A 25430-nucleotide genomic window follows, 5' to 3' on the forward strand; every position below is an offset into this window, starting at 1 on the left:
TTGAAGTGGTTTTAATTTTTAATTATAGCACAAGTGAATGAATCTGTTGAGGTTTATAAGTTCTGTATTGAACCAAAGTCATGAGTTTTATGTATAAATGAATCTAGGGTAAAATACTAAGAATTTTTGCTTTACAGTTTACCCCCTACGGGGAGACTACTTTTTGAGAATTTACTGGTTGGATTGAACCACAAATTAAAATAAAACAGAAATTCAAATTTATAAAATGGATTCTGGGGAGGAAGGATTAGAGGCAGCTCTTTGCAGTAATCAGAGTTTACTCCAGGCTCTGTGCTCAAGTGTCACTCCTGGTGGGGCTAAGGAATCATGTGGGGTTCTGGGGATAGAATGCAGAAATGCTAAATGGCTGCATTCACAGACAGTATCTTGGCCACTGTACACCACTGTCATAGAACTTATTCTGGAAGAAATGACCCCTACTATTAATAATATTTGTGGAGAAAAGTTTAAAAATATTTGGTGAAAAAATTACTTTATATACTAGTAGCACATATTTATTTTTTATGATATATAGTATATATATAGCTATAACTATAAATGATAAACAACCATACCTATAGTGGGGGAAATATATCTTACAAAATTTATTCAATATTTTTGTATTAATATACAGTGTTTTGTATATTTGTGGGCAAGGTATGTAAGAGTAGGCAATGCTCAGGGATTTGTGTTCAAGATTCACTCCTCTTCAAGTTCAGAGGATCATATTCAGTGTTAGGAATAAAACCAGGGTCAAAGGCTAGAGTGATAATCCAGTGGAAATGGTGCTTACCTTGGACAGAGTTCCCAAATTCAAGCAAGGCACACTTTCTGTTTTACCAAGCCCTATCAGGAGTGATCCCAGAGCACAGATCTAGGAGTAAAATCACTGGGTATGGCCCCAACCAACAAAAACATGGTCAGTTGCATGCAAGGCAAGAGCCTTAACCTTTATACATTAAACTAAATAAAAAATATCAAGATTTAGAGTTCTAAAAAGAGAAATAACATCTTGCTGTACATACCATAAAATAAGGTTAAAGGAGCATTTAACTATTTTTATCTGGGGGACTGAGGAGCACATCAGCTGTGCTCAGGATTTACTCCTGACTCTGCTCACTCCTGGTAGGGCTCAGGGAATCATAAATAGTGGCAAAGATCAAACCAAAGTTCGCTGCATGCAAGGCTAGCACCTACCAGCTGAACTGTCTTTCCAACCTTTTACTCCTTTTATTCTTCACAAATTTTAAGGAATGAGAGACCATCTAATATTTTTAGAAAAATAATATGTTCAATAGTAAAATTCGTAGATTTTTCTAGCCTTTTTTAAATTAACTTACTTATCATGATTTTATAAAGCAGCATATTCAAGAAATACTCTTGAAATTATACTTTCTTCTGACCTCTTTCCCCCTCTCAGTTTCCAAATTAACAGTGGTATTAAGTCAATACATTACAGTAACAGAAATAGCAAAAACTTATTTAAAAAAATGAAGTTGAGGGGTCGGAGCGCTAGCACAGCAATAGGGCATTTGCCTTGCATGCAGCTGACCCAGGACAAACTGGGCTCCATATGGTCCCATATGGTCCTGAGCCAGGAGCAATTTCTGAGCCCATAGTCAGGAGTAATCCATGGGTGTCACCGGATGTGGCCCATAAACCAAAAAAAAAAAAAAAGTAGTTATTTCCCTAACTACTAACTACACTGACAACTATCATAACAATGTCAATGACTGAGAGAAGTAGAAAGTCTGTCTCGAATATAAGCTGGGGAGGGGAGGAGAGAAATGGGGAGTATTGGTTTTGGAATTGTTGCACTAGTGAAGGGAAGTGTTCTTTATATGACTGATACACAACTACAATCATGCCTATAATCAAGATGCTTAAATAAATATATTACAAAAATATAAATAAAAATAATAAAAATTAACCTTTACCATGTCAAATATTAAAGATTTATAAAAATATAATAAAATAATTAAATATTCTCCAAAAAATGAAGTTCATTAGGTTGAAAAATGATAGAGAAAACTCTTTTAAATGGAAAGGAAAGACATAGACTATAATAAGCAATGCAAATGTCTAGGAGGTAACCTCTGGAAAGCACATCTGTGATTACAGAAGTTTCCATAGACATAGTCAAATCCACAACTCTTCTTCCATTTTCAATTAACCCAAGAGAACAAATAAAATGAAATGCAAAAGATTTGCATTTCTTTCAGCTTCTCTTTCAAAAATGTATAGACTATTATGATATGCAGAGCATTCTTTAGATAGCTAAAGAGAAAATATAGAGGAAAATAACCTTAATGATTTTTCTATATGAAAGTAAATAAAAATAACATGTATACAGTATCGTATATACTTAAGTTAAAACTTTTTATTTTTAATTATATCAATATATACAAGTTTAATCACCTGAGCCTGACCTGGTCATGGAGAATAATCCCAATATTAGATTAAAGCACTAGCATAGACCTCAACTGAGTTCTAAGTAGTTAGTTAACAATACAATATGCTGGGCCCGGAGAGATAGCACAGTGGTGTTTGCCTTGCAAGCAGCTGATCCAGGACCAAAGGTGGTTGGCTCGAATCCCGGTGTCCCATATGGTCCCTAGTACCTGCCAGGAGCTATTTCTGAGCAGACAGCCAGGAGTAACCCCTGAGTACTGCCGGGTGTGGCCCAAAAATAAAAATAAAAAAAAATACAATATGCCTTTAAGTGTGAGAACTTTCTAATATTAATAACATAGATTTATTTATATTTTAATTAAGTAATTATTATCAAATAAATATATAACTATAATTATTTTTATTTTTTTCCTTCAAGTTATCTATGTCTGATTTGGGTTCTATTCTATGAAGAAAATCTTTTTTGAAGTCTGTGAATTATCATTCTGTTCTTCATTGAACTCTGTTTGGCAGAGCAAATGAGATAAGAATCCTAAAAGCAAAAAGGAATTGTTCCATTTGAAGCTCTTTTATCTCCCTTGGGATTGAATCCTGCAAAAGAAAATTTTTTTCAATGCCACCTACCTTCAAGAAGTTTCAGTAAATTTAAAAAAAAAAATTCAAGGCAGTATTTCAACTTCAGCCATTTCAAATGACAAAATGTGGGTAGCCTCAAACCAATCAGATATATTCTCTATGAGGTGAAGCATTAAATGCTACTTATTAGAATGGTTATCATATGTTAACTTAAAGAAAAAATCTGATAAGAGTTTAATCATAAACATATATTGCATATGGATGATGAATAAGGACATTACTCATTAAGATCTGTGTTAAAAAACAAGATTTTCTATAACAACTCTTATTTCAGACTAACAGAAAACAATGATACTTAAGGTTTTCTAGATTATATATATATGTGTGTGTGTGTGTGTGTGTATGTGTGTGAACTTGGGTGTATGCTTTACAGACAATGGAACACAAAGACATCAAGTCGAAACCACAGCTAGAAATATCAATGCAGCAGTTTAGCATTTATCTCAGAACAATCAAATAGCTATCTTAGGAGTCAAATAGCCTTCTTAGGAGTTGCCTGGCAGTTAACCATGAGACAAGGGTTCTGATCTTAGTCTTATATTTCTTCCTCTCTCCCTTCCTCCCTTCCTTCCTCCCTTCCTGCTTTCTTTCCTTCTTCCTTCTTTCCTTCCTTCCTCCCTTCCTGCCTCTCTCCTCCCTCCTTACCTCCCTCCCTGTCTCCCTTCCTTCCTTTCTTTCTTTCTCCTTTCCTCCCTCACTTTCTTCCTCCCTCCCTTCCTTCCTCCCTTCTTTCCTTCTTTCTTGCCTTCCTGCTTTTCTTCCTTTCTTTCTTTTCTTCCTTCATTCCATCTGACTATGTTTAGCACTTCTAACTATGCTCAAAGATCACTCCTAGTGGTGCTGGAGGGACCATATGTGGTGCCTGGGATCAAAGCTGGGTCAGTTCTGTGCAAAGTTGCTTTATCGACTATATTCTTTCTTAGCCCTATTGAATTTATTTTCCAAGAGCTCTTTGAGGCAAAAGATTTTATTTTTCTCGCATTTCTGTTTACTGCATTTGATGCTAAGTAGCCTATAAATAACCCCACATTCCCTAGTTGATTTTAAAATAGCTAAATAACTGATGAATTAGGGCGTTTTTGCATATAAATTCAGTTATTTTATCACTTTTTGGTAAAAAGCCTACTTTGCACTATTCTGTTTTCCTACTTCATTAGAGATCAGGCATATCACCTTCTGACAGATAAAAGATGCCACTGGGAGTGGCCCAAAATAAAAGCACAAAATATTAAATAGAAAAACCAATTATAATTACAACACAGAAATCTGTGTTTTGCCTGGTATAAGAAAAACTGTATTATAGCAAAGATCAAGAAAACTGGAGTCTTATAAAGTAGAAATAATGATCAAAAATAAAAAATGATAAACTCAAAATCCTGATGATTTTTCTTTGAAAATTCTTTTAAACTCAATTACTCCTTGGTTATAAATGTTTGAAAGATAGAAACATTCAATGAAACTAATAAGTATTTAGTACACTATAAAGTTTCAGATATTGAAAATTATAGTGTGTTTTATTTGTATAAAATATTATCACAGCATTTTAATAAGTGTTGCCTTCTTATCGCATATCTTGTGACATGGAATGATTTTCTATCCCAGCAGTAAATTAACATACCCCTTCTTTAGCCATCACATTTTTAATGTCATGAAAGTTTGTAGTTTAGAGGGGGAATCTACTCTATCTCTTCCTCTGGGATGCTCTCAGTGCTTCACAGTCAATGTTCCTTTTCAATTCATTAGGTTTGCTTTTATCAAGTTCCTGGGACTGGGATGGCAGCAGTGGCAACATTTTTGATCAGCTATTGCTCAACAATTCGATTTTATTATTAAAATCCCAAAGTTATTTCCCTCATATAGTGAAGATATCTTATATTGCATGCAGTGAAGTACAACTGTATTTGTTTTACACTGTTACAATAAGAAATTACTATAGATTTAGTCGCTAGCAATACTAATTTATGTATTTATTTATTCCAGTTTGGGACCATACACATTTGTGCAGGGTCTTACTCCTGGATCTGCACTCAGAGATTACTCTTGGCAGGGCTCTGGTGATATATGGGGTCCTGGAGATCAAACTGAGGTCTGCTGAATGCAATGCAAATGTCCTACCTGCTGTATCTCTCTGGCCCCGTCAACTTCATCTCTTAGTTACATATAAGAATCAACACTGTTGAGGGCCCAACAATAGCACACCAGGTAGGGCATTTGCCTGGTATACAACTGACCCAAGTTCAATCCCAGTATCCATATGGTCCCTTGAGCCTGCCAGGAATGATTTCTGATTACAGAGCTAGGAGCAATGCCTGAGAACTGTCAGGTGTGACCTCAAAACTAAAACAAATAAGCAAAGAATCAACACTGTTGTAGACATATAGACATGTACCTTGGGTCACTGGCAGAGAGACTTTGACACTGGTAGTGGGTTTGAAGTTGAACACTGAAGGCTCAAATCTGTTAAAGTCTTATAGGGGCTGCAGAAAGAGCACAGTGGGTGCTTTGTATGTGCTTTGTATGTGGCCAAAAGAGATTAGATCTCTGAGACTGCATATGTTACCCCAAAGACCCCCCAAGAATAATTTCTAAGTGCAGAGAGAGCCAGAAATAAATCCTAGACACTGCTGGGTGTGGTCCAAGCCTATCATAATACTAATTATACTACTACTCCTAATGATGATGATGATGATAAAATTTTTAAAAATAGTAGTTTTGGGGGCCAGAGAGATAGCATGGAGGTAAGGTATTTGCCTTGCATGCAGAAGGACAGTGGTTTAAATCCCGGCCTCCCATATGATCCCTTGAGGCTGCCAGGAGCAATTTTTGAGGTTAGAGCCAGGAGTAACCCCTGAGTACTGCCGAGTGTGACCCACAAACAAACAAACAGAAAAAGTAGTAGTTTGTAAGTCCTGGTGCAAAATTTAAAAAATAAAGTTTGATATAGGTGTCACTGAGAAGAGATCAAAGTGTTTGGAGAGCTGTGCTTCTTTCCCAAGGTTCCAAAAGAGAATCTGTTTTGACATTTTTAGCTTCTGATGCTGCATATAAACCATGGTTCATGACCTTATTCCTCTATCTTCAAAGCAAATAGCACTGAATCTATTTGACCATTTATACAAGGTCATATCTCACCGTGACAGGAGTAAAGTGGGGGTCACTAAAGGCATTCATGTGTTGAGATTGGCACTTTTGGTTACTCCTTCCATTTGGCCCTCTGTCACCCTTTTCAGAAAACTCTGTGGCTTCACTCAGCCTTGTATGTGGCCAACTTGGTTTGATCCCTGGCACTTTATAGAGTCCCACATACCTCAAGACCACCAGTCATGATCCCTAAGCATCAAGTACTACTGGGTGTATAACCATAATAGAAAAACAGCAACAAAGCAATCCAGAACATGCTCCCTATTTTAAGCTCCTTAAATTTAAAACTATCTACAGAGATTCTTATATTTAAGTTAAATTCATAGATGTTTAAAAGACTGTACTTTTATTTTCATATTCATAGTACCCTTTTAGTCTGATCTCTTCCAAGCATTTGTTTTCTTTCACTGTTTCTAGTTTTGCTTTCTATTGGATATTTTCAAAGCATAATTCAATTTTATTCCAGTATTCTCTTTCCTTTGCTGCAATTTTATCTTTTAAGGACAGTTTTCCCTCTGATAATACTTTTTGTAAAATGTGGCAGGTGTTTATCACTGGAAACCAAAAAAGCAACACAACAAGAAACTCTACTATCTGTGCCTAAAGCAGATAACAAACATATAGTGACAAATCATTGATAGAGTCTGATGGCAAAGTGACTATGGTTCACATGGTTGATTATATAATGATCTGTGGTCTGAAAGCCAGCAGTGAAATTTGTACTTTATGCAGATTCTCACATTTAATAAATATTGGAAGCTGAAATTTGGAACAAGGTTTTCAGGACTGCTAATTAAAAATTAATCAATAATTAGAAAAACTAGTATTTTAACATTAATAATAAATTTTTGGGTCAATCCATTTTAGCTTCAATTTTTGTGTTTTTTTCTTTTAATAAAATTTCCCCTAATTTCTTGCTATAAAAATTAAATTTCTATTTTTTAATTCTCCAGCAACAAAAGCATTAGTAACTATGCAACCATCTCAGAATATAGTATCAGATACATTCCATAGGTTATCATAAGTTTTGTGACTTTTTCACAGATTTATAATATTAACTTTCTTTTTTAGAGCCAATGGGATAAAAACTTTTTAAATTTCTGATTGGTGTCTTTACTAGGGCGTTTTTTTTTAAGTAGTGTGTTGTTGTTGTTATTGTTGTTATTGTATCCAGAGTTGAGCCCTAGAACCTAATCGCATATGTGAAGAAATTCTCTACAACAGAGCTACAGCCCCAGCTACGAAAGTATTGTCTTTCAAATAGTCATTATACAATTAAGATCTCAATTTCAGGGGCTGGAGACGTGACACAGCAATAGGGCATTTGTCTTGCATGCCTGCTGACCTAGGATGGACCTTGGTCTGATCGCCTCAGTCCCATATGGTCCCCCAAGCCAGGAGCTATTTCTGAGTGCATAGCCAGGAGTAATCCCTGAGCGTCACCAGGTGTAGCCCAACAAACATACAAACAAACAAAAAAAATCTTAACATCAGCATGGTATTTCCAATTATTTATGTAATTTTCCTTTATAATCTTGATCAAGATTGACATAATTCATTTTTTTAAATAACTTATGTTGAGACCCATGTGAATTACAAGTCTTTCACACTTATATTTAAGATACATAGTAACAGTGAATTTGGGCACTTGCCCACCACCACTGTTGACCTCCCTTCGCCCTGTTCCCAGCATGCACCCTATACTTCGACCCTTTGCCTCTAGACTGCTAGTCTAACTGGCCCCCTTTGTATATAACTTGTTGTAGATCTTGATTCTGTTGTTGTTGACTTTGAGTTTGGTATTTAGGCCTGATCATTATTTATTTCCATTCAATGTTCATGTAACTGCTCCTGGTACCATCCACTTTCTTTCTTTTTTTTCCCTTAATTTACGAGGCAGAACAAAATAATTCAAGTTCTGTGGTTCTGTTAGAAAAAAAGAAAAAAAGCTGTGAGGAATCCATATAGGAGTTATCAATATCAATTTAAAAGACGAAAAGGGGGGGGGAATAAGAGAAAAAATGAAGAAGCAATGACTAAATACCCAACAGCCACAATAAACAACCATTAAACAACAACACAAAAAAAAAGAGAGAAAAAAAAGGAAGGAGTGCTAGTGTGGCAAGGCTTTGTGTGTGTTTATTTTTCTTTTTTTTTTTGTTATTTTGTTATTTTGTTTTTTGTTTTTGTTTTTGTTTTTTGCATTGGTACAGTAAGTATTGGGGAAATTTGGCCTAACAGATACATTTCTCCACCCTTTATGAATACTGTCATGGGAACAACCACAGGCTCCAGATATGCTCATATGCTGGCACCAAAGTCTCTTTATGGTGCCAGGAAACATTCTGCTCAGTTGTGGCTGACAAAATCAGTCCTCTCTAATTAGAAATCTTGGTATTTGCACAGCCATAGGACGAGGTCACGGCAGAATCTTTCTTTGTGGTTCTAGAAATTCTGCTCCATTACCGTTGTTCCAGAAGATTGACATAATTCTTTTATACAAAAATATATTTTTTAAAAAGGGACAATTGTAAAGCAGCTGTATAAATGCCTTCAAGCGAAGAACACAAATGCTTAGGTTTTAAGTTAAACATTGTACAATTCTCCCCGTTCTGATGACAGATGAGCACTAACATATAATACAGCAATAACAACAAAAGGCACATGCAAAACAATGTAAGAATGCTACATGTAGTTTATTTCACATGTAGTGGAAGAAAATGCATACAATAGAAAAATAGTCTATGATTCTACTGAGATAAAATAGAAGAGAAATCTCTGGGGATGGCTGACATCAGAATAGGTTTGCCATATATGTTAAACTATATGGGAAATTGGGAAATGCAATCAGAGATTTGAGATTTTTGTTGATTTGGTAGAGAATACCCAAGAAGTGTGTTTTCTTGTATGGAATAAACTTTTCTGAACCACACTAATAAAATTTGGATTTAGAACCAATTGACTTTAATAATTTCTTTTGACTCCAAGATAATATAATTCCATGATACAGTGAAATGTGCTTCACATTTTAAGAGCTAATGATGTATTTAGCTCATATTGGGAATAATATTATACAATGTGGCATAAAGTGACAAGATTTTAACTTTTCATACTAGGATAGAAATAATAGTATTTCCTTTGAAATAGTTAAATATCATGTTTACGGTCTTGGATGTCAATGCAGCTCTCACAGTAGGGATGAAAAATAAAAAGTTTCACTAAATATAAATAGCAAAATAATATCCACATCTATATCATCAGAAGCTTTCCATTCCACATGCTAGACAAACTACTGACAACTTTAGTGACTGATTTACAACCAGTCTATCTGGGTTCCAAAACAAAGTGCAGTGCATATTCTCTAAAAGCTGAATATAAAAGCATAATGATAGTTCCCTCAAATGTGAGACTTGTGGTAGTGGTACCACCTTTGAAGAAAATTGTAATTGGGACAAAGCATTATATTGAAACCCTAATATGATAAGGAAGAAACTGAATAGAGCAACTATTCTAGTGACTACTGTAGTCACATAAGAAATAGCATTTTCTTTATCATACCCTGTAATGAGAGAAAAATTGCTTAAAAGGTCTAGCTTTTCTGTAACATTTTCCCTCTGTCCTCCAAAATAGGTGATATATGTCATGGGGTGAATTGGAGTAAAAATATAAAGTATCTTCAGTTTCTTTCACTTTCATTTTTGATGCAGTCTCTGAAAGTCCTTTGCTTGTTGTTTCCTTACGCTTGCTATAAAATAAATTCCAGCCCATGGACAAATTTTATAGCATTACTGTTTATCTAATTGAGAGGCAAGTTAGGTGCAAATCTGTCTATAAATGAAAAGCTATGTTGGGAACTCTCTACCTTTTCCTATGTCATATTTTTTTTTAGTTGTTTCAAATTAGAAAAGAACAAATAATTATTTGCCTCATAGATAATCAACATTGAAGAATGTATCAAAATCTAAAATGAAGACAGTTGAAGGAGGCTTATATATATCCCCAGGCTGAAATTCACATAAGAAAACAAATATTGTCTGGGAAACTATGATTTGAACATATTTGATTTATATTTGAAAAATCTTACCTGCTTTCTGTGTATTTTCAGTTTTCCCAGATGTCAAACTCCTTGATCAGCAGGCAAACATTTTTAATTTCACCAGAACATTCAGAAGATTGCCTTATCTAGAACAAATGTGCAAACAAGTGAAATTTAGTTTCTCTCCATCTTTACTACATTTCAATATTCTTTGGTCTTTATGCATGGTCTTACATGCATAGTCTTATATATTGGTCTTATATAAGACCTATTTTTAAAAAAAAAAAACTTTTTTTCTGATAAAAATTGTGAACCAATGATTTCAAATTTTAAAAATAATTGAAAGTAGATGTTCCGTGTTGTTCAGATTTTATTGGTACATTTAATTTATTTTTGTAGTAGTAGAAGGGTTTGAGCCACTCCTGACCTTGCTCAGGGATTACTCTTGACTATGTTCATAAATGACTCTGGAAGTGCTCATGGGAACACACAAAGAGACAAGGATTGAACCAGGGCTACAATCAAAGTGGACATATGCAAAGCAAGTGCCTTCCTTCATGTATGATCTCTCCAGCCTTATAGAAAATACTAATTGTAAATATCCATATTAAACATAAACTATTAATTGTAATAATGGGCTTATCTACAAATGATTATTGAAGTGATATTTTATGACATAAAATTTTCTATATGATTATTATGTTAAAGTTTAGTCAAAGGAAATTACACTTGAATAAAAAATTTTAAAGGAAGAATAAAATAGCCTAAAATGCTAGAATATTTAGCATGTATGTTTTTAATCTTAGAATGTATTCAATGCCATTTTTTGGAGTCATCACTAAAATTTTAAGCAGAGTCTTTGTAGAAGAATGCAAAAACTATACAAAAAATATGACCAGTGGAATAAATGTAATAGTATGTTGATGCTATTAAAATTTTAAATATTAAAATTTTCTATTAAATATTTCATGTTCTGTTCTTTCTGTAATTGTGTCACCACCCTTTAAAACATTTATTTGATTGAAATTTAGAAACTTGTATTTTCTAGCCAAAGGGAAGTAATTTAATTCTAAGAGACAGCACTGCAAAACTGCAAGGCAGAGTCAGAGTTTTATGGACTGAGCACACGTATTCTCGGCCTGCAGGAGAGTTGAGTCTTTCCCAGCCTGAATGTGGTTTCCCATACCCTTGAACAGAAAGAAGCCCCTGGTGACAAAATCAGGTGTAGTTAGAAATCAACCAAACACAAACTAACATTAAGTGCTAACAGTAGATGCCAATGTGATATCACTTAAGCATGTATAGCTATTTTACTTCATAAAGTGGATTTATCTTATTTGGAACATATGAGAAGTGAGACAAAGACAGAAATTCTCCCCTGTGGAAAAGAAGAAAATTGTATGCCCGACCTGGAAGTATGCAGGTGACTTCCATGTGGTGTATGCTGCAATTTTTAAAAGCAAATCAAATATCTGTAATCATGCTTACAGATCATAAATGGTTGAGATGATGGAAGTTAATCATTAATCACAGAAAACAAAACAGTTATTTTACATATTTGATTTTTCCTTATTCACCATTGGTGGTAATCTCATTGGTGCAAACAATGGACAACATAGACATACCAAGAAATGTAAATGATATCCACCTTTGTGATTTTGCAGTTCTACTCCTAGTATATAAACTACTAATTCAGAAACACACGTGCATACTTATATTACTGTGATATTTTTTAAAATACATAAAAAGTGGAAGGAGCCCAAGTTTCCACTGATTGTGCAAAAAAGTTGTATTGGATCTGGGAGAATACTCAGTGGAGTGAAATGTGTGCTTTGTATGCAGTTTCAATCCTCAATAGTCATGATCTCTGATCACCATTGAGATGGGACTGCTGGCTCTGGAACGAGGACATTATCAAGCCAAGCACTGAACCATCAGATTCACAAACCTGAGTCATATATTAGTAGGAATGGCCCTTTAACCCTCCAATATCTCTGGGGAAGTCCCTCAAAAGAGGAGGTTCAATAATAAGAGCAGGGTTATTAGTTTTAATCCACTGGGAATAATAGAAAAATTTGAATAAATTCAACCCTGTAGTCCTAAAATATATTACAATAGCATCACAAATATTATGTGAAAAATAACATATTTTTTCAAACTAATAAAAATAAATGTCATCTAAATTGCTGTGTATTTTCCCCCTCTAAAAACAATTCAGACATTGGACAGAGCTCAATTCCCATCTGGCAAACACTACTAAGGTAAGTTAGCTATTGACCCCCAAAACACTGATGAAATAAAAAGTATTATGAATCAAAGTTTTGTTCATTTGTGTTCTGGGGTCTTCACAATGAAGTCTGTCTCATATATTGACCATTGAATTAAATGGGAAATAGGGCATCTGTTGCTAATTTTAACAAGTTTTTCTCCCAAGCCCTTCTATGTAAGTATTGCATAGCATAAGAACATAAATATTGATCACAATAGAGAAAACTATAAGATATTTTGATAGAACATAATAAACACTATAAAATTAATTTTAGAAATCTACTTCAATTATATTTATTTTGAATCTTAATGATATCTATTGGTGTGCATTCAAATCTAGATTATTCTGATAGTCTCTTTATTTTGAGGTATATATTGATTGGTAGAGTTTGTATCAAAGGTTTTTTTGTTAATCTCACAGGGACTGTTTTACAATATAATCTTCTTATTCTAGACTTACATGAGGGTAAAAAATAGCATAGCCACGCTGCTTTCCCAAACAATAGAAAGGTGATTTTATACAGAAAAAAATATAAGACTCAAGTTATTCTTTTAAGATACAAAAATGCATACTTCTGAAAGGACATAATTGCCTATATCTATATGGCTTTTTAAAAATAAGTAGAAAGCCACGGGACATTTAAATAAAGTATTTGATATTTTCACTTAACATATTCAATAGTACCTATTCAAACTTATTCATTCTTTCTACTTCTGACAGCAGGAATAAAAGTATTAGATTTTAGAGTGATTTTTAATACAAGAAACTTGGCATTTTTTTCTGTTTAAAATGTTAATCACTAGCTACTTGCAAGTGTCATAATTTCACAGCTATGACTTCATTACAAAGAGTACTTCGGCCTCCTCACCCTCACAACTAAACATTTTTGCCCTCAATAAAAGTAATTCCAACCCCCCAAAGGGTTTATTTAGAAAGAAGCAGAGGAGAAGACATGTGAGGAGTATGTTCATGGGAAATTTTTGTGCATTTTCCTAAACTCAAGGCTAACATCTTGCTTCATGATTTCTAAAGAGCATTCCCTTCATATCCGCCTGAGCCTCATCAACTCCTTTGGGAGATGCAAAGTATGTTAGTCAGGTAGTTTTTGATGACTTGTATATTTCTCATTCTCTTTCTAGCTTCCTGGCTTTATTTAATTTAGTTAAATAAAGCATATTACTATGCATCCATGAAAAATCCTTAAAATTCTTATATTCATTTCAGAATCAAGCTGGAAATTAGCCATCTTACAGCCTTTCCAAATAAAAGATTTCTTCTCATTAACCTAAATTCTCAGCACATTATAAATAAAATATTCTCATCATTCTTCATGTCTGACTGTTCTCCAACTATATCTATAGAGTGATTCTATTTCAGAAATCACTGAAGAACATGAGCATTATTGTCCAACAAATAGTTATTAGATATGAGGGGCTGGAGAGATAGCAGTGTGTGATACATAACGTGACAAGGAAGAACACTATACAATTTTTTTCTAGAACTTTTTATGAATTCAAACAATTAGAGTTTTAAAATATATGCATGCCTTGAAAGATACTACAGATAATGGAGCCAGTGGAGTGGCACAAGAGGTAAGTCGTGTGCAGTGCCAGCACTAGCCTAGGATGGACTGCGGTTCGATCCCCCAACATCCCATATGATCTCCCAAGCCAGGGCGATTTCTGAGCACATAGCCAGGAGTGTCACCGGGTATGGTCAAAAAATTAACAACCAAAAAAAAAAAAAAGAAAGATAGATAGATTCTACAGATAAATACACCAAATCTTAAAAAGAGAAGAAACCTTATATCACTTAGTTTATATGTATATATTACAATATATTAATATTTAATATGAATTTAATATGATTAAATTCTCAGACAAAACTCTCAAAATATCAACATATATCCACTGAAAAATACTTGGCCAGTTTGGAAAGAACACTTGAAATTAAGAATCCATATGCCTCAGTATAATGTCTTGAAAGACCTGACATATCTGACCCATGTGAATTATGAAAAGTAACCAACCAGGAATTTGTTGTAAATGTTTGCACAATAAAATGTTGATAGATATAGAATAAAATATGAGGTCAGGGACAATGGAGTCAAAGTCAGCATGTACATGTAAACAAGAAGAAAACAGAATAAGGATATATCAAAATGCATAAAACCAAGTTTTGAACTTAAAACCATCAAAATTATTAGAAAAAACTTTATTAGATGACACTATCTGATTGTTTATCACACTTTCTTCCCTAAATTTTAAAACTCAAAAAAAAGAAATAAAATATCTCTAATAAAAATTAAAAAATCAAAATTAAGCACAAATAATATATAGACTTTTATAAGGAAAAAGAACTGAAGAAAGATATATTTATCTCTTTTACCTTGAAACTATGTCAAAAATTACCTCCCAAAATTTCAAGCTCTAACATAGCCAAATAATACCATACTCTCTTGACATTAAAGACTTAAATATTATTTTATTTTTTGTTTTGTTTTGTTTTGGGCTACCTCCAGCAATACTCAGGGGTTACTCCTGGCTCTGCACTCAGCAATCACTTTTGATGGGCTCAGAGATCATATGGAATGCTAGGGATCAAACCCAGGTTGACTACATGCATGGCAAATGTGCTACCCACTGTATATTGTCCAGACCATTTAAGGGACATTTTAAAATAATTTAAAATTCTACATTGACAATCATTACATACTATGTATATCAATACAGAATGACTAGTGTCACTGAGATTTAAGGAAGCTAAATAGTTCTTTGGTCATTTAGTAGGCAAAAAGATATGGTGAGTTTGATGGAGAATTTAAATTTTTCTACAAAAATGTTTATGTCAGCAGAATGAGAGTTGCATAATGAACAAAATGAGAAAAGAAAAGGTGATTCAAGAATAATATATTAATGGAAAAATGATTTAAATATAAAAAGCCCCAGTTGAAATGTTATAAACATTTAGTTGCTGATGTGAATTTTTATTTATGATCCCTTCCTAAAGAATATATCAGATGTGGTCAAGATTGGTAGGGGGAACTAAAAATAGTTAATTGAAGATTTAAAGTTAAATAAGTGAAACTGAACCTTGTCCTGTGCTCCTCTCTCTTTCCTAAATCCTTGAAGCTCTCCTCAAAGTCCTGTGAAGGGAACCCCCCCAAAAACTGCATTCTGAAGCTACCCAGCAAACTAGTGAGTGAGTAAAAAATGGCTGACTGTGGGGACTGCAGGTGAAGTACGGATTGCTTCACCTGAAGATTCTACGCCCTGCTGTGCTTCTTCTGAGGAAACTGAGGAACTAAAGAGAACCCTGTCCTGAGCTCCTCTGTCTTTCCTGAATCCTTCAAGCTCTCCTCAGAGCCCTGGGAAGCGAACCCCCCAAAAACTGCATTCTGAAGCTACCCAGCGAGCAAGTGAGTGAATAAGAAATGGCTGACTTTACAAGCCCAGAAAGAGGAAGCCACTGAATTCTGCTGGAACTCAGATGCCAGCACTCCTATCTGCCTGTCTTCTGTGTTCTGCACCATTTTAGGCCAGATTTCATCCTGTGTGTGGCTCATCTGCAGATGGCTAATCTTCCCTAGAGCCTTCCCTGGAGGTGAGCTTACATGCCCAGAAAGGGGAAGTCACTAAACTCTGCTGGAACTCAGATACCAGCACCCCTATCTGCCTGTCTTCTGTACTGTGCTCCATTTTCAGCCTAATTTCATCCTGTGTGTGGTTCATCTGCTGATGGCTCACCTTCCCTGGAGCCTTCCCTGGAGGTGAGTTTACAAGCCCAGAAAGGGTGGAGCCAGAGGAGCATGGTCGCTCCGCTTTGCTTCCCAGCCATGCACATCATTCAGCGAATGAATACAACCATAATATGTAGAAAACCCACAATACAAGTGTGACAATGGGGAAACAATACAGGCCAGCGCCAGACATAAAGAATGACAATGGCAACTCTGATGACTTGAACATGACCATCCAACTTGTCAGTCTCTCAGATAAGGAGTTTAGAGTTGCAATATGGAAGATGTTCAAAGAACTCAAAAAAAGTATAGAAGAGAAAACTAATAAGAATCAAGAGAATATGAAGATAGAAATCAGAAAACTCCAAACTGAATTTTCAGGTCAAATAACAGGTCTAAAAAACTCAGTAGATGAATTGAAGAAAACATGGTTGAGCTTTCCCATGGATTAACAGCAGCTGATGATAGAATTAGTTCTATCTAATGATGAGATGAATAACAATTCCATACAGCAGAAGAAATTGGAAAAAAGCCTTAAAGCATATGATCAAACAATAGAAAAATTACTCAAAGAATGGGAACAGATGAAAATAGAAGTCTATGATAAGCTCAACAGACACAATGTAAGAATCATTAAAATCCAAGAGACCAAGAAAATTTCTGGGAAGAATAAATGGTCAAGAATATAATTAAACGAAACTACCAGAGCTAAGGAATACATGCGATCAAATCCTGCATGACTGGAGTACCAACTAAAAGAGACCTCGGAAAAAACACCTCAAGACACATCCTAGTCACAATGACAATTCCCACAGATAGAAACAGAATTCTGAAAGCAGAAAGATCGAAATAAGAAATTACATTCAAGGGAACATCCTTGAGATTTACTGCAGACCTGTCACCGGAAACACTCAAGGCCAGAAGGCAGTGGTGGGACATAGTGACAAAACTCAATGAAATAAATGCTTCGCCTAGAATATTTCACCCAGCAAAACTCACTTTCAGGTTTGAAGGAACAATACATGGTTTCAAAGACAAACAACAGCTCAGAAACTTTACAGACTCAAAACCATTCTTAAAAGAAAAACTGAATGGCCTACTTTAAGACAAGACTGACCAACAGACACACCAAACTTTGATATAAAGATGGCACTAACTCCCAGGACAATTCTTTCTCTCAATGTCAATGGACTAAATGCATCAGTTAAGAGACACAGAGTGGCTAAATGGATCAAAAAACTCATTCTAACCTTCTGCTGCCTACAAGAAACTCACCGGAATAATCAGAACAAACATAGACTCAAAATAAAAGGCTGGAGAAAAATCATCCAAGCAAACAACACCCATAAAAAAGCTGGAGCGGCCATAATAATACCAGATGATGCAAATGTTATACTTAGAAAACTTTTAAGGGACAAAGATGGACTTTTTTTTTATTAATCCAGGGATACGTACAGCAGGAAGAAATCACTCTCATAAACATATATGCACCGAATGAGGGGCCAGCAAAATATTTAATAAAATTGTAGACAAATCTGAAAAATAATATCACCAACAGCACAATAATTGTGGGAGACCCCAACACGGCATTGCCAACACTTGACAGGTCAACCAGACTGAAACCCAAAAAGAATATACTACACCTGAGAAGAGAAATGGAAGAAAGAGGTCTAGTAGATATATACAGGATACTCCACCCCCAGAATCCTGGACATATTCTTCTCTAATGTACATGGGACATTCTTCAGGATAGACTACATGCTAGCACATTAAACATACCTCCATAATATCAAGAGGATAGAAATTTTGCAGGCTACCTTTGCTGACCACAAGGCCCTGAAATTATATGTGAACCACAAAGGGACACAGAAGAATAATTTTAATACCTGGAAGTTAAACAGTCTAATACTGAATAACCAGTGGGTCCGAGATTAAATCAAAGAGGAAATCAAAACCTTCCTAGAAACAAATGACAATGGTGACACAAACTATCAGAACCTATGGAACACAGCAAAAGTGGTATTGAGAGGAAAATTTATAGCTTTGCAAGCACACATCAGGAAAGAAGAAGGAGCATACCTGAATAGCATAATGACGCAGCTCATAGAAAGTACTCAATAAAAGGACCCAAAAATAGGGAGACAGAAGAAAATGACAAAGCTGAGAGCAGAAAACAATGAAGTGGAAACCTGAAAAACAATCCGAAAGATCAACGAAAGCAGAAGTTGGTTCTTTGAAAAAATAAACAAGATTGATAGACCACTGGCAAAATCAACAAAGAAAGAGAGAGAGAGAAAATTGATAACTCATATTAGGAATTAAAAAGGAGAGATCACTACTGATATGGTAGAGATCCAAAGGGTAATCAGAAACTAATTTGAAAAATTCTATGCCACTAAAAATGAAAACCTGAAAGAAATGGGTAAATTTTTGGATTCTTATAATCTTCCACGGTTCAATGAAGAAGATGTAGCATATCTAAACACACCCATCACTCTTGAGGATATTAAGACAGTAATCTAATATCTGCCCAAAAACAAAAGTTCAGGCCCAGATGGATTCATTAATAAATTCTTTCAAACCTTTCAAGAGGAACTTCTACCAATCCTGGCAAAACTTCCATGAAATCGAAAAAACAGGAACACTTCCAAATAGATTTTATGAAGCCAACATCACCTTGATACCTAAACCAGACAGAGATGCTACCAAAAAAGAAAATTACAGACGAATATCGCTGATGAATACAGATGCAAAGATCCTCAAAAAAATCCTGGCAAATAGGATTCAATGCCTCATTAAGAAAATCATCTACTACGATCAAGTAGGTTTCATGCCAGGAATGCAAGGATGGTTTAACATCCGTAAATCTATCAACATAATACACAACATCAACAACAAGAAAAATAGAGATCATATGATCAGATCAATATATGCAGAGAAAGCATTTGATAAGGTCCAACACCCATTCTTGATCAAAACTCTCAGCAAGATGGAATGGAAGGACCCTTTCTCAATATAGTTAAGGCCATCTACCACAAGCCAGAGGCAAATATTGTCCTCAATGGAGAAAAACTAAAAGCCTTTCCTCTATATTCTGGCACAAGACAATTCTGTCCTCTCTCACCACTCCTATTCAACATAGCACTGGAAGTACTCGCTATAGCGATTAGGCAAGAAAAAGATATCAAAGGACTCCAGATAGGAAAGGAAGAAGTCAAGCTCTCACTTTATGAAACCCTAAAGTCTCTACAAAAAAGCTTCTAGAAAAAATAGACTCATATAGCAAGGTGGCAGGCTACAAAATTAACACACAAAAGTCAATGGCCTTTCTATACACCAATAGTAATAAGGAAGAAATGGACATTAAGAAAACAACCCCATTCACAATAGTGCCACACAAACTCAAATATCTTGGAATCAACTTGACTAAAAATGTGAAGGAACTATACAAAGAAAACTATAAAACTCTGCTCCAAGAAATAAGAGAGGACCTGTGGATATGGAAGCACATACCCTGATCATGGATTGGCAGGATTAACATCATTAAAATGGCAATACTCCCCAAAGCATTGTACAGATTTAATGCGATCCCTCTAAAGATACCCATGACGTTCTTCAAAGAAGTGGATTAGACACTTTTGAAATTCATTTGGAACATTAAACACCCTAGAATATCTAAAGCAATTATTAGGGAAAAGTATATGGGAGGAATTATTTTCCCCAACTTTAAACTGTACTAAAAAGCAATAGTTATCAAAACAGCATGGTATTGGAATAAAGACAGAACCTCAGATCAGTGGAATCTGCTTGAATATTTAATGTTCCCCAGACATACAATCACCTAATATTTAATAAATGAGCAAGAAATCCTAAATGGAGCCAAGAAAGCCTCTTCAACAAGTGGTGTTGGCACACCTGGCCAGCGACTTGCAAAAAATTGAACTTATACCCCCAGCTAACATCATTTACGAAGGTTAAATCCAAATGGAAGACCTCTATATAAGACCCTAAACCATAAGACATATAGAACAACACGTAGGTAAAATACTCCCTCCAGGACATTGAGACTAAAAGCATCTTCAAAGAGGAAACTGCACTCTCCAAGCAAGTGAAAGCAGAGAATAACAGATGGGAATATATTAAACTGAGAAGCTTCTGCACCTCAAAAGAAATAGTGCCCAGAATACAAGAGACCCCCACTGAATGGGAGAAACTTTTCACACAATACCCATCAGACAAGGGGCTAATCTCCAAAATATACAAGGCAATGATAGAAATTTACAAGAAAATAACATTTAATCCCATCAAAAAATGGGGAGAAATGGACAGACACTTTGACAAAGAAGAAATACAAATGGCCAAAAGACACATAAAAAATGCTCCACATCACTAATCATCAGGGAGATGCAAATCAAAACAACTATGAGGTACCACTCACACACCCAAAGAATGAGAACAAACAGTGTTGGTGGGGATGTGGAGAGAAATGAACTCTTATACACTGCTGGTGTGAATGCCGTCTAGTTCAACCTTTATGGAAAGTGATATGGAGATTCTTCAAAAAACTGGAAATTGAGCTCCCATATGACCCAGCTATACCACTCCTAGGAATATACCCTAGGAACACAAAAATACGATACAAAAATCCCTTCCTTACACCTATATTAATTGCAGCACTATTTACCGTAGCAAGACTCTGGAAACAGCCAAGATACCCCTTCAACAGATGAATGGCTAAAGAAACTGTGGTACATATACACAATGGAATATTATGCAGCTGTCAGGAGAGATGAATTCATGAAATTTTCCTATGCATAAATGTACATGGAATCTATTATGCTGAGTGAAATAAGTCAGAGAGAGAGAGAGAAAGATGCAGAATGGTCTCACTCATCTATGGGTTTTAAGAAAAATGAAAGACATTCTTGCAATAATAACTTCCAGACACAAAAGAGAAAAGAGCTGGAAGTTACAGCTCACCTCATGAAGCTCACCAGAAGCAGGGATGAGTTTAGTTAGAGAAATAACTAAGTTTCAAACTATCCTAATAATGAGAATGTAAGAGGGAAATAGAAAGCCTGTCTAGAGTACAGGCGGGGTTTAGGTGGGGAGGAGGGATATTTGGGACATTGGTGATGGGAATGTTGCACTGGTGATGGGTGGTGTTCTTTACATGACTGAAACCAAACACAATCATGTATGTAATAAATTTTTAAATGAAAAATTTAAAAAATTAAGTGAATCTAAGAACTATGATCAATCAATGAAGAACAAAATATAATGGCTATGTTTTTGAATCCAGGTTTATTGAGTTATTTAAAATAATAAAATACGAGGCTTAAGAAAGAGAGGGGCAGTTGGTCTGGGTTGAATGCTCACTGACTGGCACACCATATGGTTACCCAGTCCCTGCCAGGAGTGATCCCTGAGAAGAGAGACTAGAGTAAGGTGTGGTCCAAAAACAACCCCCAAATTATATGAAGTTGAATGGGATGGTAAGTGAACTAATATCAAAATACCACACAAAAGTATCTAGAAATGGGGCCAGAGAGTCCACTTGGTAAAGCACCTACTTTGGATGAGGCTGTCCCAAGTTTGATCCCTGGTATTCCACATAGTGTCGCCCATGCACAACCAGGAATGATCCTTCAGGAATTCTAGTGCAGCCCGAACTCTGCTTCCTCTTCACACACACACACACACACACACACACACACACACACACACACACAAAGTAACTAGAATTGACATGACAGTGGTAGACAGTTTTAGACACTTTGGTCTTTATGAAATTATAGTGATCTTGAACAAAAAAAAATCATAAAAATAAATCACTAAAATATCCATTTACCTAAATTATAATAAAAATTAAAAATAAAAACATATCACAAATAAACAGAAGTTGAAATGTTTGTGCTCTTTAAATATAGCATGACAGGAAGGTATGACTGTTATTTTGTTGTATAGATTGTTTTTTCCTATTATAGAAGAAAAGATAGGCCATGATTAAAATTAGGAATGGTCTTTATAGAGCTGGCATTAGTAATAATCATTCATCTCTCCAAAACTAAGATATCTAGGAGGAAACATTTATCTTCTATTTTTATGACTTAAAATATAAACCAAAGAATCATATTTTTTATACTGTAGCTATTCTTATCATTAAATTTTAATTTTTTTATTTGTCAAAGTTGAATATTAAAAATAGAGCAGAAAGTAATTTAATTTGGTTAGTAAAAATGAGTAAATGTAGTAACTGCTTTATTCCTAGAGGAAACATTCAGCATATCCTGGTCATAGAATACCTTTTCTAAAAGCAAGTTTGAATTTGTTTTTCAATGGGTGAGTAGATTTTTGAATTGTATAACAAGAAATCAATTTTTTGTAAAGTGCCCTGAAGATTCTACTGAGAAGTCTAGTCAAGTATTTGTTATTTTATTTTATTAATCATCACAGAGTTCTTTTGAAAGAATTATGTTCATTTTAATCCTCATTTTTATCTGCTTAGACATAAAATGAGTATTTATCATGTCTCACAAAAACGCAATTCCATTTATTGCCTTTAAGTTGTCACATAATTGTCAGATTACAGTTATGGGTATTATAAAACAATCATTCTGTAATTTAGATAGGACTCATTTAAATTTCATCTTGTAATATTTTAGTGTTCCAGGATAAAAATGAAATACCCTAATTATTGAGTATACTTGGATGACAATCCCAATAACAAATGGCTGGAAACACTGTTATTTGGGGAAAAATGCTTTCTCCTCAAATTATCTAAAATGTAAGCTTACATATAGCCAAATCATTTTTATTTTTATCACCGTTGTGATAGAGAAGACATTAAGGGTATTGACAAGAGAAATATAGTTAAAAATGGCACCAACATGGCCTAATAAGAAAAATTTATAATTACCCCCCCCACCCCCCCTAACACAAAATATAGAGAAACCTACCTGAAACCATGGCGAGCAAAGCTTTTATAGCAAGAGACAAAAGGAGAACACCTAAATGAAATGACTCAGAGAAAACACCATTGGCAAGGAAGAAATCTCACTAGAGGGTATAAAACTTCAATGGAAAAAGAGACCTCTCAGCTGAAGAACTTTGCCCCTGATCCAAGTCTCATCCAAGCTTTACTACAAGTTGTAAATACAATTATGTTAGAATATTTTGTATGCATAAGAACAATAAGATCAATTTTAAAATAATTAAAATCAATCAGTGGGTTCATGAATAATAAGATACCAAAAGGGGAACTGAAAGATGATTAAACTGAGGAGAGCACATATTTACATGCAGAAGAGCTGGATTCTACCCATGACAATGGTCTCTTGAGAGCTACTGGAATAGACCCCCTACCCAACATCAAACAAGAAATAGAGCCTGAGTACTACTGGACGTGAACCCAAAGTAAAATAAATAAGTAAATAAAAATTTTAAGTACTTGAAAGCCTTTAAATGTCACATGTAACAAAAAATTAATTATAACTATACAAAAATAATCAATTGTTATTCCAAAAATAAATGAATGAATTGATCTACAATGTAGATAGCTTTGCCATAACTAGTTTAAATTGAAATTTCTCCCAAAAATAATTTAAAACTTATAATCAACTTTTATAAGAAATAGTTCATTTTAGTCTTTCTCTTTTTCAAAATATATTAACAATTGCCATGTGAAAAGTTTAACTATTATTTCAAGGAAAAATTGTGTCAAGATACCATTAAAACATTTTTGCTTTAAAACATTCATTTTTGTTGCTCGTAGTAAAATTCATCTTCTAGTAAAATTACTAGTAAAATTAATAATCTAGGTATTACAAAACCTTGATCTGACCCCACTTGAGAGTATAAATGAGACAATAATACAAATAAATGGAAGTGGCCTTTGAGCAAAAGAAATGAGTTGAGGATGTTTTCAGGAATTGAAGACATTGTAAATTGGGCAGGATGTTTGCCTTACATGAAGTTGAGCATTCTACCCCGTACTTGGCCAGAAGTGAACCCTGAGTGCAGAACCAGGAGTATACTCTGAATATCACCATGTATGGTACAGGGGATGGAGGGCGGGAGGGAGGCGGGAGGGAGGCGGGAGGGAGGAGGGAGGGAGGGAGGGAGGGAAGGAAGGAAGGAAGGAAGGAAGGAAGGAAGGAAGGAAGGAAGGAAGGAAGGAAGGAAGGAAGGAAGGAAGGAAGGAAGGAAGGAAGGAAGGAAGGAAGAAGGAAGGAAGGAGAGGAAGGAAGGAAGGAGGAGGGAGGAGGGAGCGGGGAGGGAGGGAGGGAGGAAGGGAGGGAGGGAGGGGGGGGAGGGGAGGGAGGGAGGAAGGAAGGAAGGAAGGAAGGAAGGAGGAAGGAAGGAAGGAAGGAAGGGAGAAAGAGACAGAAAGAAAGAAAGAAAGAAAGAAAGAAAGAAAGAAAGAAAGAAAGAAAGAAAGAAAGAAAGAAAGAAAGAAAGAAAGAAAGAAAGAAAGAGAGAGAGAGAGAGAGAGAGAGAAAGAAAGAAAGAAAGAAAGAAAGAAAGAAAGAAAGAAAGAAAGAAAGAAAGAAAGAAAGAAAGAAAGAAAGAAAGAAAGAAAGAAAGAAAGAAAGAAAGAAAGAAAGAAAGAAAGAAAGAAAGAAAGAAAGAAAGAAGAAAGAAAGAAAGAAAGAAAGAAAGAAAGAAAGAAAGAAAGAAAGAAAGAAAGAAAGAAAGAAAGAAAGAAAGAAAGAAAGAAAGAAAGAAAGAAAGAAAGAAGAAAGAAAGAAAGAAGAAGAAAGAAAAAGAAAGGAAAAGGAAAGAAAGAAAAAATAATGAAAAGGAAGGAGAGACGGAAGGAAGGAGGGAGGCAGGCAATAGGGAGGAAGGAAAGGAGGAGAAATATTTTCAAATGTTTTGATCTCAACAACCAAGAAGCTAGGGGCCAGAGCAATAGCACAGCAGGAGGTACGCTTGCCTTGCATGTGGCTAATCCAGGATGGACCCTGGTTATCAGGTCATCCCCAGAAAAAACTTGTTTTTCAAAAACCTGATCTCAAGCTGGAGCAAACATCAGGTATAGCTTCAGTTATCCTTTTTTTTTTTTTTTTTCTTGGTTTTTGGGTCACACCCGGCAGCACATCCAGAGTTACTGCTGGCTTTTTGCTCAAAAATCACTCCTGGCAGGCTTGGGGGACCATATGGGATGCCGGGATATGAACCACCGACCTTCTGCA

Source organism: Suncus etruscus, chromosome 4, assembly GCF_024139225.1.
Source record: "Suncus etruscus isolate mSunEtr1 chromosome 4, mSunEtr1.pri.cur, whole genome shotgun sequence".
NCBI lineage: Eukaryota > Metazoa > Chordata > Mammalia > Eulipotyphla > Soricidae > Suncus > Suncus etruscus.